General features: G+C 45.6%; 1 long non-coding RNA gene across 1 annotated transcript in view; it reads right to left on the bottom strand.

The window, feature by feature from the left end:
- Window positions 1–3,157: 3,157 nt before the first annotated feature.
- LOC125432977 overlaps window positions 3,158–10,000 on the bottom strand; it is a 13,168-nt gene continuing 6,325 nt past the window's right edge. The window contains exon 3 of the long non-coding RNA XR_007244579.1: window positions 3,158–3,188. This is a non-coding gene — a long non-coding RNA (uncharacterized LOC125432977). The remainder of the gene's footprint in view (window positions 3,189–10,000) is intronic.

Raw genomic sequence — 10,000 nt, forward strand, 5'->3', positions numbered from 1 at the left:
ATGGAGGAGAGAAGTCGATGTATGGCTACACTCAATGCTTGATCCCTCCTTGATCTGTGAGAGATTCCCAAAGAGCCTTAACAGACTAAGGTGCTCAAAGCAACAGCAGAAGGCCGTTGCTTTCCACATCCCTGCACGTGAGCTCCCAAAGGCACCTAGTGGTAGGAGCCCTTTCTTGAGCGAGTAGCCAGAGGAGTACTGGACTATAGATGAGACTCCTGAAGGTCTGATCCAGCTGGCTTGTTCTTATGTTCTTAATTCCTCCCACTCTTCAGGCCACCATTTCTGAAGGATCAGAAGGGCTTTCTTTTTTTATTTTCAAGTGGAAGTCTGCTAGAGCAATAGACCCAGTGATAGAGACAAGAAATTGACATGGTCTAGCAAACTAATGCTAGATCAAAGACAGCAGAAAGAAATGTGGCTGGCAGTCTCCCCAAAACAGAGGTTGCACGGAAACAATGAGGATGCAGCAGGTGGGCAAAATGACAGATCGGCTCAGCTCGGGGCATTTTGCAGGATGAAAATGCCTGTGTAAATAGAAAGCCGTGGGAAAATCTCATTGCAAAGCAACAGCTGCGGGGTAGGTAGTGTATGCATACTTAGTCTACTTTCAGCATGGGGAATGTTGAGTGCTGTGCCCTCACCTGATTTGGGAGGCAGGGTTATTTGGCCCCAACAGATGTGAACACTGGCAGGGCCTCATGTGGAGGAGCAGCAGTGGCGTAGTGGTTAAGAGCAGGTGTACTCTGATCTGGAGGAACTAAGTTTGATTCCCTGCTCCGCCGCCTGAGCTGTGGAGACTTATCTGGGGAATTCAGGTTAGCCTGAATGGGTGACATTGGGCTAGTCACAGTTCTTCTGAGCTCTCTCAGCCCCACCTACCGCACAGGGTGTTTGTTGTGAGTGGGGAAGTGAAAGGAGTTTGAGTCTCCTTACAGAAAGGGGGGATATAATATCTAACTCTCTTCTTCTTCTTCTTCTTCTTCTTCTTCTTCTTCTTCTTCTTCTTCTTCTTCTTCTTCTTCTTCTTCTTCTTCTTCGATTCCTTGCTTTGCTGCTTGAGCTGTGGAGTCAAACAACAAATACAAATACAAAACCTTTAATGGCATATAAAGAGTGGTAAAATACAGATTCTAAAGAGTTCAGGTGGATATAGGCCATCAAAAATACAGATTATGTTAAAACCAATTGACTAAAATTTACACAAAGGTTTCACTCTTGATCCAAGTGCCTTTGTTAAAAACCTGGCAACTGATTCAGTAGTGTGGGGATGATGGTCACTAAGCAGGTGTAGGGAAACTATTTTTCCTTTAATCTGATCTCACTGGAAAAGGGTATTTCTTGCAAGATGGCCTCGAGAAAAAAGCAACCGATAGACTGCCAACGGAAATCCCTTTGTGTGAAGGGAGCACGTGTTCAGTTGTTTCGGGTAGGCCAGCTACTGCACAGGAACAAGTCCTGTTATTCTCCACTGTGGGATGTCTGCATGATATCCTGCCTCTCTTGTTTGGGCGGTCGGTCAACACATTTAGCTTGAGGCAAGCATAGAAATATCTCTGGCGGAGATGTGGATTGATTAAATTACTCATATATTTAGCCATAAAACCGGCAATGGTGGTGAAAATGCCATGTAAAATGTGGGAGAACAAAGTTCTGCAGGCTCCAGCTGTAGAGAGAGGTGCCCTTCAATGTCAAGAGTCACGTTGAACTTTCAAAAGCCTCCTCAAAGCCTGTCTTTTTCGGGTCCATCCAGTAGTGGGAGTTGGTCCAAAAAAAAGATACACCTATGTTGTTTATTTGCTTGATAATTTTGAGGTGTGTACCGGGTGGAGTGGAAGTGGTCGCTTAACAGAAAAAAATATATGAGCAACTGCCCCCGAGGTTTCTATAATGAAGGCGAAGCCAGTATTTAAACAAAGAAGAGCCAAACCCGGGAAAAAATTGTCTTGGCTCCGGTTTCTAAAACAAAGAACTTTGATAATGTGAGCTGAGTTTGGAAAGACCCAATAAAGCTACCTAAGAAACAAAGATTGAACACTCTCTAATTCTCTCAGCGGTTTTTGCCCTCCCCCAGATTGGAAGAAACTCCGTAAAAGTAATAATTGTGGCAGTATGTTTTAACTGAAAAAAACTTCCATTCTGCGGCAGAGGGAAAAAAGATTGACCGCTTCTTCTGGTGTGAAAAAAAAATCTGGATATTATTGCCAACACTTTGAGTTTTACTTGTATTGAGAGTCTGGTGGATATGCGAGAGGTCCCGGAGGTTAAGAGAATTGATGGAAGGTGAATTTCCTAAATATCTGTATGAATGGACCTGTTCAATCAATGTACCGTTTATTTTTCCACGATGCTGAGTTTTTTGCGGGTGAATTCGATAAGACCAGCACTTTGGATTTGTTATAATTAATCGACAGGGCACTGCTTCATTTTGTTGCAAGTAACGTCGCCAAAGGCTTGAATGTAGTCTTTGCCGGAGGCCCACCTTGGACCGGTGAGACAGTAACACAGATAGTGTCGTCTGCATAGAGAAGTGCAATATGTGGATGTCTTTGTCCCAAAAGGCGGGTGCGTGACTTTAGATCTGAGATACAAAATGAGGAGCAAGGTCGTTTAAATAAAGATTGAGACAGGAGAGGAGCAAAGAATACAACCCTGCTTGACTCCCTTTGTTCAGAAACTCATAGGTGAAGAGAAATTAGGGCGATTTTCCGCGACGATCTACAACTTGACAGGTAGTTGAGGAATACAACTGGCAGAATGAAGAAAGGCAGTAATCTCTGGTCTATTCCCTCAACACAGTCAATTTTTCCCACAGCTAGATTCCTGGGGATAGAGTCGAATGGCGCGATTTACAAATCTAGGAAAGCCGCTAAAAAAGGAGTTTCCCTACCCTTGCAAAGGTGGCAATAATATTCTCCAGCAAATGGTTTAACGGCTCAACCAGACAATGGTCAAGGGTAGGATTTACCTGTGGCATATCCTATCACTGTTCCGGGCCTAGCACTGAAGAGGACTTCAGGCAGTGAGATCGTGATCATAAGATAACCTTGCATTAAAGTTTACCTGTAGCCACTGAAAGCTCAAAGCTTATGGAAGGCGATAGTTAAGATGGATTCTGGTATGGATCGCATTTTTACTGTAGAGGGTACAATGATAGCTTCAGTCCAATGCTTAAAGGGATACAGCCACTGTTGTTAATTTTTGGTAAAGCAGGGTAGCCAAAATAGGGGCCCAAGAACTCAGGGAATCTTCTGTAAAGGGAGTTCAGGGTGGCAGAGCCATCAGGAGCCCTGGCGCTTTCTACACTGTTTTAAGGTCAGAATATATAAGGGTAGATCACTCCCGTCGAAATGCAGCTGACAGGAGGCCATTCAGGTAAATGCTTTGCTGCTCTCCAGTTGCACATGGAAGTATCCAAAAGTTCTGGATTACCCAGAAAAATGGCTGTAAAATGTGTCCTCCATGCTTCCACTGAACATCCTGAGGAACTGATGGCTGTAACATAGGGCTTCGCCCGGCACTTGAATTAATTATGCGCCAAAAGCTTTTGCTGTCTCTGGAGTTAAAGGCTTGATGGAGATTGTTCCAAATCTTTGTAAGATGTAATTTCTTTTTGGTCTTTAAAAGATCATGATAGGACTTTCTAGCTGCGAGGTACTCTTTTGATAGCGACACTTTTCCTCTAAGTTCACAATGATGAAATAACTTCCGGAGTGAGCTGTGGAGTCTTATCTGGGGAATTCACTCCAACACACGCAAGCTGGGTGACCTGGGGTTAGTCACAGTTCTTCTGAGCTCTCTCAGCCCCACCTACCTCACAGGGTGTTTGTTGTGAGGCGGGAAGGAAAAGGAGTTTGAGTCTCCTTACAGAAAGGGGGGATATAATATCTAACTCTGTTCTTCTTCTTCTTCCTCTTCTTCTTCGATTCCTTGCTTTGCTGCTTGAGCTGTGGAGTCTTATCTGGGGAATTCACTCCAACACACGCAAGCCACCTACCTCACAGGGTGTTTGTTGTGAGGGGGGAAGGAAAAGGAGTTTTTAAGTCCCTTTAGGTCTTACAGAAAGGGGGGATATAATATCTAACTTTCTTCTTCTTCTTCTTCTTCTTCTTCTTCTTCTTCTTCTTCTTCTTCTTCTTCTTCTTCTTCTTCTTCTTCTTCTTCCTAGATTTCTGCAGTGAAAGTAAATTAATACTCCAACTACATCTGACCTGAAGAGGGTACAGAATCCGCAGGGATCACCTCCAGCAGAGTCTGATTAGAAGACCAGAGCAGTAAATCATGCAGAGATACACCAGGCAGCTTCCTCTGTCGGGAGCAAGAGTCCTTTAATTATTTAATGAATGTGCTTAATGTGGGACCTTAGCAGTTATGACACTGCAAACATTTCAGGATTTACAGACCTTCAGTTGTTGTTTTTTACAGGATACATTTAAATACGTGCAGTGGGAATGTAGCAAACATGTGATTGCTTAGACATTTACCATGAAAGGCAAAGGGCCAGGAATTAGTTCTGGCTCCCAGTTGTGAACTTCTGGCATGAGCCAGGCTATAAATTTACGCAGGTTAATTAAACTGGTTGAAATTCTGGCAGTCCTCTATGTACTGCTCTCTGAATACCTGGGATAAGAAGCTGAAGAACATGGTTGTATTTGGGACTGTGGAGCTTCAAAATGAACAAATGCCTCTTCCGAGGTGAAGAAGAAAGGTGGAATTGTTAGCAGTGGTTTGTTCAAGGTAGAGGTTAAATGTGGTCAAAATGAAATCCAGAAAGGAGGCTATAGACCTCTCTAGAATTCTTCCCCACCGCCTGTGGGGTCCTTGTTATAATTTGATAATGGTTCTCAACAGTGGTGGGATCCAAAAATTTTAGTAACACGTTCCCATGGTGGTGGGATTCAAACTGTGGCTTAGCGCCAATGGGGCTGGGCTGGGCACGACGGAGGCATGGCCAGGCATTCTGGGGGCGGGGCATTCCTGGGCGGGGCTGTGGCAAGGACGCAGCTGCTACGCCGGTCCTTGGGCAGGAAACGAATGCACCTCCTGCTAGACTGTTTCAAGTTCTGCGCGCTACTGCTGAGAGGAGGGGCGTAACTAAGGCAAAAACCGTGTGGCAAAATCACCAATTAGTAACCCCCACTCGGCACACACAAATAATTAGTAACCTATTCTTCTATTCTTCTATTCTTCTTCTATTTCCCTCCATCTAAGCTTTCTATATAGTCACTATAGTAAAGTATACTTATGTACAAGACTAAAGTCAAAATTACCAAAGAAAAGTAAAGTTCAAATAATGAACCTCTCTTCTTTTCTATCTTTTCTCTAATACTTAATACTTTAGTTTTTGTTGTTTAGTCTTATGCTAACAAATAAGGTACAAACCAACAAGGGAACAAAAATATTACTTTGTTAAAGATTAGAAGATAAAATGTTCATAAGGAAGTATGAATTAAAATTAACAAATTTCAAGCATGCACATAGACCAAATGACACTTTTTTTTTTTTTTCACCACACTGTAATGCGTTCCCAAGTCCCAGTCTCCATATATGTATTTTTTGTATGCATTTCTGATTTCTATTACTTGTTTTACATTGAAACTTAAATAAACTATTAAAAAAAATTAGTAACCTACTCTCGGGAACCTGTGAGAACCTGATGGATCCCACCTCTGGTTCTCACCCCCCTGCTTTTGACAGGTCCCCACAAGTTAGTCTTACCAGGCCTGGCATCCCACAAACACCCTTGGGCAGTTGGTTTGGGGTTTGTTTGGGGGCCGTCAACACAGAGCTTCTTGCTTGGGGAAGGAGTTGGATTTGTTCTGCCATAGCACGTATCTTGCCCACAGGGAGCACTGAATTATAGCTGTGTTTTGACCTTTTATTTACAGTGGTTTTTTTGTATGTGTTTCCCAGCTCTGAGTAGAAATTAAATGTTACACACTGGGAGCTGGTCTAGCATGGTGGGTCTGATCAGAGAGGTCCCCGGTTCGGATCTCACTTTGTTCGTGGCATTTAATTAAGTAACCCTCAGATTGGAAGTGACACAAGGATAGAGTGTGCTTTTAAAACAACAGCGCAACAGGCAGAAGTTCAGTCTTGCCCTCGGATAATGGAGGGTCATGCTGATATTGTTCTAGAAGCCTTAAAGAGTCCAGGTAATTCGGGGGTCTCCCATCTTTTCAAGCCTGCAGGAACATCTGGAATTCACAGGGCCAGATGTGGTGGCACCAAACACAAAATCCAGATGGGAAATACGACGGGCAAGGAGAACAAGAGAGAAAGAATCAAAACTAACATTATGGTGGCAGCTGCTGCCAAAACAATGTCACTTTTAATCTGCACAGCCCAGCCGATCTCCGGGGGACAATCAGAAGTGATGCCAGGCGAGATACCCCTTATCCAGTGGTGGGATCCAAAAATTTTAGTAACAGGTTCCCATGGTGGTGGGATTCAAGAAGAAGAAGAAGAAAACTGTGGCGTAGTGATCCAATGCCTGGGAGCTGGATGGTGGGGCATACGATGATGGGGCGTGGCTGGGCATTTGTTATTCTCAGAGTAGCGGAGGGCATTCCTGGGCGGAAGGGCGCTGTGGCAGCGACTTGCAGCCGCTGCACCTGCAGTGATCCAGCTCTGGGCAGAAACGCAATGCACTTGAAGGAGGCACAAGAGGCTTGCTACGCACGCCTTGGTGCACCCTCACTGCTGAACTGCTTCTACCAAGAGTTCTGGGCGGCTACCTGCACTGCTGAGAGGAGGGGCGTGAACTTAAGGCAAAAAAATCACGTGGCAAAATCACCAATTAGTAACCCCCTCTTGGCACACACAAATAATTAGTAACCTACTCTCGGGAACCTGTGAGAACCTGCTGGATCCCACCTCTGCCCCTACCCCTTCTGAAAACACTTGGTGGGCTCAGTGTAAGGTGTCAACAGGAAGCCTGGCTCCAGTGAGCTCCTTGCTGGGGATTGTTCAGTTCATTCTCTTCTGGTGGGTAAGTTGTGTCATTTTAGGCTGCCATGGAAAAATGGTCAGGGATGCCTATTTGTTGGGAAATATTACTTATAAAACAGAGTCAGTGCAATAATGAGGCAGAGACAGTTGCTTTTACTGACATATAGTTTACTTACTTGCTAAGAATAAGGGTAAGTTGACTTGGGAGATAAAACAAGAAACGACTTACTAACTAACCGGCTCATCAGCCAGGGGTCTTCAAACTATGGCACTCCAGATGTTCATAGACTACAATTCCCATGAGTCCTACCACTTGGCCACACTGGCAGGGGCTGATGTCCATGAACATCTGGAGGGCCATAGTTTGAAGACCCCTGATTCTTAGACCATAGGTGTCAAACTCACAGTCCTCCAGATGTTATGGACTACAGTTCCCATCATCGCATGATGCTGGCAGGGGATGATGGGAACTGTAGTCCATAACATCTGGAGGGCCGCGAGTTTGACACCTGTGACTTAGACTATCACATTGCTAACAAAGAACCCTTGCCTGCGCTGAGAGCACGTGCAGAAGTGTAACAAAGAGTGCGCGCCATATATGCATCTCTTCATGCCGTCACGTGCCTGCGTTAATAGACTGCATGTATCTCATACCAGTCGGCTTAACCAACGGGTATCAATTACCTGGTTGTCACTGAATTCTGACCTCACTAACTAATTAGCATGCAACAATGAACTCCTTCATTGCTGGATTGTGTGACTGGCACTTTCCAAATCCCGGCACTATTTGACCAACTTCTTGTGCTTTCTGTTTCTTTCATCTTCGTGGTGCCCAGAAGATGGCTGCTTACCTTGACACACATGGGGGTGCAACATAACCTTTAGGCTGGACTACCATACATCTTACCTTGGGATCAACTCAGAAGTCCCAGCTGGAGCAGAATGCCACAACTCAGTTACTATCGGGAGCTAGGCGGAGCAGTCATATCACACCTGTTCAGCAGTCACAATATTGGTTACTGACGAGTTACCAGGTTCGATTCAAGGTACTGGCTGTCACCTACGGGGTCCCACGTAGCTGCAGGAGCACCTCTTCTGATATGCTGTGCTGGGAACAGAGGCGTAGCTAGGGAAAATGGAGCCTGGTGCAAAATCTGAGTTTTGCTCCTTCTCCCAATGTTCGTTTGTGTTTTTTGTATTTTTTTAGTGTTTTTTCAGTTTTTGGCCTGCAGGGGGCACAGTTTTTAGGCCAACAGCATAAAAATTTCAGGGTATCTTAAGGAGACTCTCCTGATGATACCAGCCAGGTTAGGTTTTGTCCCCAGGCACCATTTCCCCCCATACGCCTCTGCCAAATGGAAACAGGATAGCTAGGTTTCTAAACGGTTAGACACAGGTGTCAAACTCGCGGCCCTCGCAACCCATGATGCTGGCAGGGGATGATGGGAACTTTAGTCCATAACATCTGGAGGGCTGCGAGTTTGACACCTATGGGTTAGAAGCTTAAAACGCAGTGAACTTTTATCCTTCCAGATATGCCCCCCCGCAGCTGCAAGAATATCACAGGAAGTCATATGGCATCAGTGTTACATGACAGGAAGAAAAGCCAATATTATCATCTGATTGGTATCAAGGCTGGCTAGAAGTGTAGGTCAGCTGACCAGTGGTGCCATACCCACAGAAATACACCTTTCTAAGTCCGTTGACATCAGTTTACTGAGAAGGGTGCAACTTTGCTGCAAGAGCCAGGAAATGCAAGCTGAGCACCAAGAGGTGTTCCATGATGAGGAACGAGCCAAGGGTCTGAGGCTGAGCCTCTTGCTTGCTGCTGCTCTCCGCATGCATGCAAACAGAAGCAGAAATCACAGCCCTCTGTTGTCCTTTGCAACCCCTGGTAAGCAGAAGATAAAGGTCGATTCCCCACTCATGATTAGATGCGTGCTTGTCACTCCAAATATCCAGGTTTCCTGCAGAACTTCCCACTACACCAGCGCCAAACGCGCATTCACCCCGTTTCTGTCGCCCCCCCCCCCCGCACGTGTTATATTAGAACCTGGAAGGAAGTAGACCTTTTGGAAAAATGCGTGGTCAATCTGTAGCAGTGGGAAAGTTGTGGGGGTGAATCCGGGTTCAAGCTACCCGCCCTTGCGAGTGACGTGGAGTCTCCCATCCAATCAGGGCGCATCGCGCACAGTCCTTTTTTAATTTCTTTTTATTTCACAAAGCTGAAATCCACGTGGATATGTGGCGACATGGGGCTGTTTAGAATGATTTTCTGCAACACAAAGGAACGCAACACCTCGTATCCACGTGGAGACAAAGCAGCACAGACACGGGGCATCGAGTGCAGTTCTTCTGCACATGCTCCCGCAGACGTGGATCCGAAGTGCAAAAAAGAAAAGAAAAATCCCCGCCCCAGTGCAACGCAGCAGCCAATCAGGAAGCCCCTGAGCGGATCGTGCGGCAGATCCACAAACAGTGGGGAATTCAGCCTGGCTGCTGCGTCGCCTGGAGCAGGGGTCGTTTGGCTGCAGTGGGGACCACGAAACTGCGCTGAAAAGGTCCCGAATCAAACCAAACTGGTTTGTATCCACTTTCATTTTTCCAGTTGGAAATCGACCAAAGGGAGCTTTGCCTCTTGAAAGCTTATACCCTGGAAATCTTGAAGTGCTACTGGACTTAAACCTTGCTCTTCTCCTGTAAACTGACGCGGCTACTCACCTGAAACTATCTGGAAGAGAATCCAAAGCAGCAGACCCCCCCCCCTTTTGATTTCATTCATAGCTGTTCTAAATCCCCATCTGCACATTTGTCTGTTTCAACACACCTGAAGTAAACCAGCAGCACGTTACAGCAGGTAGCAGCCATCAGCCGACTCGGGCTTTTATTCTTTCTCTCCAGGGAAGGGATGCTAGCAGCTGCTGTCCTAGTCTTGCCGGGTGGCCCGTCATTCACTAAAGAGCAATCAAGATGATTCAGAAACCAGAAGGAACCTGCAGTCCTGGTGCCTCTTGATTCATCTCACTTCATTCATTTATAGGCCACCGTT

Source organism: Sphaerodactylus townsendi, linkage group LG05 (genome assembly GCF_021028975.2).
Source record: "Sphaerodactylus townsendi isolate TG3544 linkage group LG05, MPM_Stown_v2.3, whole genome shotgun sequence".
NCBI lineage: Eukaryota > Metazoa > Chordata > Lepidosauria > Squamata > Sphaerodactylidae > Sphaerodactylus > Sphaerodactylus townsendi.